The sequence below is a fragment of the Mytilus californianus genome, unplaced genomic scaffold (assembly GCF_021869535.1).
Source record: "Mytilus californianus isolate M0D057914Y unplaced genomic scaffold, xbMytCali1.0.p SCAF_8, whole genome shotgun sequence".
NCBI lineage: Eukaryota > Metazoa > Mollusca > Bivalvia > Mytilida > Mytilidae > Mytilus > Mytilus californianus.
In genome coordinates, this window is record NW_026262734.1 from 4,294,393 (window position 1) to 4,301,668 (window position 7,276).

Sequence of the window (7,276 nt, forward strand, 5' to 3'; positions counted from 1 at the left end):
CTATTGCTGTTCTTTATCTTTAACTTCATTATACAAGTTACTGGTTAAGTGAATCATTTCACCCAACAGTTTTTTCTCATACTGAATAAAAAATTCTGTAAGTTATATAAGTTTGACTATAGTGCTTAAGGAAATCAGACTTCAGGTGACTAATTAGTTGAGCAGGCTCTGTTATCCTCTAACAGATTCAGATATTACATCAACTGTTCCTTGTGTTATAGATAGTGTTGCCTGTGTAAAGTTAAATGGACTATTGTTTTCTGTCCTTATGTTTTATGTTTTCCACTTTATTGACCTGAGATTTCACCCTTATTTTATGTTTTAATGACCTGAGATTTCACCCTTATTTTATGTTTTAATGACCTGAGATTTCACCCTTATTTTATGTTTTAATGACCTGAGATTTCACCCTTATTTTATGTTTTAATGACCTAAGAGTTAACCCTTATTTAATGTTTAAATGACCTGAGATTTCACCCTTATTTTATGTTTTAATGACCTGAGATTTCACCCTTATTTTATGTTTTAATGACCTGAGATTTCACCCTTATTTTATGTTTTAATGACCTGAGATTTCACCCTTACTTTATGTTTTAATGACCTTAGATTTCACCCTTATTTTATGTTTTAATGACCTGAGATTTCACCTTTATTTTATGTTTAAATGACCTTAGATTTCACCCTTATTTTATGTTTTAATGACCTGAGATTTCACCCTTATTTTATGTTTTAATGACCTGAGATTTCACCCTTATTTTATGTTTTAATGACCTGAGATTTCACCCTTATTTTATGTTTTAATGACCTGAGATTTCACCCTTATTTTATGTTTTAATGACCTGAGATTTCACCCTTATTTTATGTTTTAATGACCTAAGAGTTAACCCTTATTTAATGTTTAAATGACCTGAGATTTCACCCTTATTTTATGTTTTAATGACCTGAGATTTCACCCTTATTTTATGTTTTAATGACCTGAGATTTCACCCTTATTTTATGTTTTAATGACCTGAGATTTCACCCTTATTTTATGTTTTAATGACCTAAGAGTTAACCCTTATTTAATGTTTAAATGACCTGAGATTTCACCCTTATTTTATGTTTTAATGACCTGAGATTTCACCCTTATTTTATGTTTTAATGACCTGAGATTTCACCCTTATTTTATGTTTTAATGACCTGAGATTTCACCCTTACTTTATGTTTTAATGACCTTAGATTTCACCCTTATTTTATGTTTTAATGACCTGAGATTTCACCTTTATTTTATGTTTAAATGACCTTAGATTTCACCCTTATTTTATGTTTTAATGACCTGAGATTTCACCCTTATTTTATGTTTTAATGACCTGATATTTCACCCTTATATTATGTTTTAATGACATGAGATTTCACCCTTATTTTATGTTTTAAGGACCTTAGATTTCACCCTTATTTTATGTTTTAATGACCTTAGATTTCACCCTTATTTTATGTTTTAATGACCTGAGATTTCACCCTTATTTTATGTTTTAATGACCTTAGATTTCACCCTTATTTAATGTTTTAATGACCTTAGATTTCACCCTTATTTTATGTTTTAATGACCTTAGATTTCACCCTTATTTTATGTTTTTAATGCCCTTAGATTCCACCCTTATTTTGTGTTTTAATGGCCTTAGATTTCACCCTTATTTTATATTTTAATGACCTGAGATTTCACCCTTATTTTATGTTTTAATGGCCTTAGATTTTACCCCTATTTTATGTTTAAATGACCTTAGATTTAACCCTTATTTTATGTTTTAATGGCCTTAGATTTCACCCTTATTTTATGTTTTAATGACCTGAGATTTCACCCTTATTTTATGTTTTAATGACCTGAGATTTCGCCCTTATTTTATGTTTTAATGACCTGAGATTTCACCCTTATTTTATGTTTAATGACCTGAGATTTCACCCTTATTTTATGTTTTAATGACCTTAGATTTCACCCTTATTTTATGTTTTAATGACCTTAGATTTCACCCTTATTTTATGTTTTAATGACCTTAGATTTCACCCTTATTTTATGTTTTAATGACCTTAGATTTCACCCTTATTTTATGTTTTAATGACCTGAGATTTCACCCTTATTTAATGTTTTAATGACCTGAGATTTCACCCTTATTTAATGTTTTAATGACCTTAGATTTCACCCTTATTTTATGTTTTAATGACCTTAGATTTCACCCTTATTTTATGTTTTAATGCCCTTAGATTCCACCCTTATTTTGTGTTTTAATGGCCTTAGATTTCACCCTTATTTTATGTTTTAATGACCTGCGATTTCACCCTTATTTTATGTTTTAATGGCCTTAGATTTCACCCCTATTTTATGTTTAAATGACCTTAGATTTCACCCTTATTTTATGTTTTAATGGCCTTAGATTTCACCCTTATTTTATGTTTTAATGACCTGAGATTTCACCCTTATTTTATGTTTTAATGACCTGAGATTTCGCCCTTATTTTATGTTTTAATGACCTGAGATTTCACCCTTATTTTATGTTTAATGACCTGAGATTTCACCCTTATTTTATGTTTTAATGACCTTAGATTTCACCCTTATTTTATGTTTTAATGACCTTAGATTTCACCCTTATTTTATGTTTTAATGACCTGAGATTTCACCCTTATTTTATGTTTAATGACCTGAGATTTCACCCTTATCTTATGTTTTAATGACCTGAGATTTCACCCTTATCTTATGTTTTAATGACCTTAGATTTCACCCTTATTTTATGTTTTAATGACCTTAGATTTCACCATTTTCTTATATTTTAATGACCTTAGATTTCACCCTTATTTTATGTATCTATTTATCTAATTTAAAGTTTTTATAAGAACAAAAACATTTATTTTTTCTCCAAGTAAATGAGGACTTGTTTCAGACACATCAAATTGGGAATTTTTGTAAAAACCTGAACTATTTACATTCAAATACATCAGTATTTGTTTTGTTTTGAGACATATACATATATCATGTATATAATTATATAATTATATATAGTTTGATAATCCCTGATCCAATAATTATCTACAACTGTTTCAGAGATTGCTTTCAACTGATGAGAAATATATTCTAAAATCATATTCTACACAATCTTTTACAAATTTTTATTTTTTCAAACTAAGCTGCATTTTCCATGATTATTTTAAGATTGGGACTATGACAAATCCTGTAGATTTATTTTAAGACTTTATTCATGGAACTTAAATCCTTTCTGTAGTAAACTAGCTAATCCTACTTAAATCAAGTCATTTCAATTTCATTTAAAATTGTATGCCTATGGCTTAACTGAATTTAATCTAAGGAGCTAAGAAAACAAGATTAAATCACTCTAAAATCCATTTACATGCAAGCTACCGTTCCTCAATATAATTATATTCAAGCAGGAAACTCAGTTCCTTGGTTAACTTATAGATTGCTTCTTCTTCAGAAATGAAGTATATAGCTTACATAGATATCTCCACACAGACTATATGGAAATTATGGACTTAAACATGGATTTAATGTCTAATAGATACCAGTACATTAAGTAAAGAGGATGAATTCTAACACAGCAGGACTTGAGTCAACAAATTAAGGATTACATATAGACATATACATGTGGATCAACATGGTACAAAGAGATTAAAGTTCTATCTATATCTACCAACTCAATCATTCCAAATATTCCATCAGGTAGAGTGTTTGTATGAAGTGCTAACGATTTTACAATACAGCTAAGCTCTTGAGCTCCTGCTATTTAGGGTCCCTCAGTTTTATCATTCAAATTCCTTACATCCTTCAAAGGCAGATAGCTTGTATGGCAAACTTAACATTTCATTTGTTGTCAAAATAAATAAGGAATGTGTCCATGGGACACAGATGATGCTTCCGCTTGCATAAAACGTTATAAAGGGACATAATTCAAGAAAGATACAAGTGATGCTACCCAAATTCATACTTGATCTGAGTTTTGTGGTAATAAGCATTGTTTATAAGTTTAACAACATTTGGTTGATGCAAAGATAAGTTAGAGAACAGAAACCAAAATTTCAGGAATTTTTCCATTTGTAAAGGGGCATAACTCTTAAACGGTAAAAGTGACGTCACCAAAATTCATCCTTGATCTGTGTTTTGTGGTAATAAGCATTGTGTATAAGTTTCATAGCATTTGGTTGAGGCAAACTAAAGTTAGAGAACGGAAACCAATTTTGGGACATACTGACGTACGGACGGACTGACGGATGGACAGACAGAGGTAAAACAGTATACCCCTCCCTTCTTTAAAGCGGGGGTATAAAAATGATTTCATTAGCTTATCCTGGTGAAAATGCTCTTATAACTAAATGAACTTATGAATCCACAAAATGAATCCTTTGATTCTACACTGGCCCTTATCATGTATCCTTAATTCACATAGTCTGTTACATTAACCCTCAATTTAAGGTCTTTCTTATATTCTATATTTAAAAACTTATTCCAATATCCGAGTTATTAAACAACCATCCCAATAAAACATGTAACAGCTTTACAGAACAAAATCTCAATTACTCCACTTAAGTTACAATGTGATACACTGCTTGATCAAAGATGGTTTGTTTAACCAAATATCTCATATCCACTAAAAGAACACAATTTACATCTCAAACCAGATTGTTATAAATGTCGACCAAAAATGATCTATCTTTAATAAATATGTTTTTCTTCAAAAGTATGAATAAATTATGGGTTTAATAATACATAAATGTATCACAAAATTACTGCATTAAATCATCGAGAGAATTTAATGAAGGTAATGGAACAGGAACAGCAGCCTGGTATCAAATTCAACTCTCTGTAGTCTATTCTTAACCAAGTGTTTCATATAATTGTATTGTCCGAATTAGCAAAAAGCTAACCTGGGTAAATAACTCAAAGGTTGTTGTGGAATCCTGGACTGAAATTTGAGTATCTCCCCGTAAAACAAGTCAAACAAATTGTAAACAGGACAGACAGGTTAAAAGTTGAAGGTGATATTGATATTCAAGATGACTGTTTGGTGATCTTTTATTGTCACTGTCCCACAGATGACATAACATTTCCCTCTAGAAGTATCTACCTAAATACCCTCAGTTGATTACTTACCTAGTAGTATATCTGTTAAACCCACCTATTTTACTATCAATACTATCTTTCTTAAACATTTACTATCAATAAAATATAAAGGTACATTATATTTTAAGGTCTTTAACAATTACACAGCAAATTTTTCAATTTGTTATGTTTTCATTTTCAAAACTTGTTAAATTAAACAAGAAGTTGAAATATAACCAAAAAAAAAGACATCTCCTGTTACCTAATTTATCATTCTTTTTCTTAACCTTCAAAAATTATGACTTCAAAAGATTTTACTATATCATATTTACATAATCATGATGAAAAAGTGTTGTTAAAGATATAACATTGTATACATCTAACCACATTGTCGGTCAAGTTTAACACCTAACAGTGTAGAATTTATAAGATGTTGTTTTTTTACAAAGAACAATTATGATTTATTATCATGCATCTAACATGGCTTATTGTTTTTATTTTTTGACAAATCTCTTACAAACCATGTTATGAATCAAATAGTTAACGGTGACAATCTAAAGCTATATGTTCTTCAAAGTACAACATACAAGGTTTTAAAGGATAAATTTAAAATCCAAAGTAAAGAACATTGTACTACCATACTAATTTGATAAATGGATGGCTCTTTAACATACAGTGGCATAAAGTTTGTGCTCTATATGATATCTGAACCTGTGTAGTAATCTTTTTATTTGAAGAGTCCTTAGTTAAATTGACAATGGTAATTGGTTCCATCAGCCTGTGTAAACATTGATGATTTCAGCAGTTATATATAAATATCACTGACCATCAGGAATCTTAAGACTAACTAATACAAAAACTTTTCAATTAAACGTTAACCTTCATCATTAATTTCATCTGACAATTTAATGGAAGTCATTGACCACAAATATGGTTTAACAATTTATTGTAAATGAAGAATACAAAGCCCTGTCTTTCTACAAGATTTGTGATATGTCATTATTATGAGTCAGAAATTCTTCAGTTTTTTTTTTTTAATTTATTTGATTTTAATTTGTTTTTAATATCAACACCTACACTTCTTGTCACATTATGTACTAATAATCTCTAACAGAGAAAATTTGTCACAATGTACTAATAATCTCTAAAAGTAAGAGAGAGAAATTACTGAATAATTTCATAAATAGTATATATACATGTATAAAGCAAACAATTGTACTCTATGATATTTTAAACAAATTGATAAAAATTTCCAAAAGAAAGATATTTTATAATTTTTTCCCCTTATGATGTATGTTTAAATATCTCCTTTACTACTATATTTCTGATTATTGCATTTGTTAAAGAAACTCATCAATAATTTGCTAGTAAAATAGACAATTGATAATTCAGGATTATTTTTTTTAAAAGATTTCAAAATGATGTTCAGAAAAAAAACCAGATTCCTATGAAATTTATGTAGTAATTATCAAACAGTTAAATAACTTCTTATGCTATGGTACTAACAGTGTCTCATGTTTGAACTTCCCTACAGTACTATAACAATCTATCAATAAGGTTTTTATTTTACCTGTGCGGTTTTCACTAAGATCAAAGTGGAGTCACACTAGAGACAAAGGACTTAACTGTGATTTAATAGGTAATAAACTGATCATTAACCATATTAAATGAATATTTCTTCAAACATAAAGGTAAGATATTACCTTCCCTATAAAGGAATATCGCGACCTATAATGTGACCAGCATACAAATGTAAACAAACCTAGGACTTAATTAGCATACTTTGAAAATTTGTAAAGGATGATAAAGAAAGAATGTGTTATTTACTATGTGCATAATTTCAGGCGCAATACTTATTTAATAGGTACGGGAAATGACACTTGAACTCTTGGTACAATAAGGAACAAAATGAAACTATTTTATACTATGCTGTTCTTTTGCTTTAACTTTTGTACAAGAAATCTTTAATAAAACACCATAAATCGGAAACATATGGTCTAAAATTTCTAAAATTTCAAAGGGAGCTCATGCCGATAGAAATAAACAATTCACCAAAGTTTCTTGCAAATTGGTGAAATTTTTTTTGAGTTATTGTCCACAAACTGGAAAATCCCCCCATTTTTAATGAATAAAACCCCAAAACTCAGAAACAGTAAATCCAAAATTAATAAAAAACGAAAGGGAACTCACGTC

At 29.2% G+C, this 7,276-nt stretch overlaps 1 long non-coding RNA gene across 50 annotated transcripts; it reads right to left on the minus strand.

The window, feature by feature from the left end:
* Positions 1 to 140: 140 nt before the first annotated feature.
* Positions 141 to 2,936, minus strand: LOC127713032 (uncharacterized). Of its 50 annotated transcripts, none has more exons than XR_007987392.1 (7): positions 2,742 to 2,936; positions 2,370 to 2,640; positions 1,691 to 2,301; positions 1,418 to 1,587; positions 1,078 to 1,315; positions 908 to 1,043; positions 141 to 873 (listed from the first exon to the last, which is right to left on the minus strand). It is a non-coding gene; the product is annotated as an uncharacterized LOC127713032 (long non-coding RNA). The 50 variants fall into 50 exon arrangements; XR_007987396.1 differs by having other exon boundaries at positions 2,370 to 2,471; positions 2,539 to 2,936; XR_007987399.1 differs by having other exon boundaries at positions 2,370 to 2,471; positions 2,506 to 2,936.
* Positions 2,937 to 7,276: the final 4,340 nt, after the last annotated feature.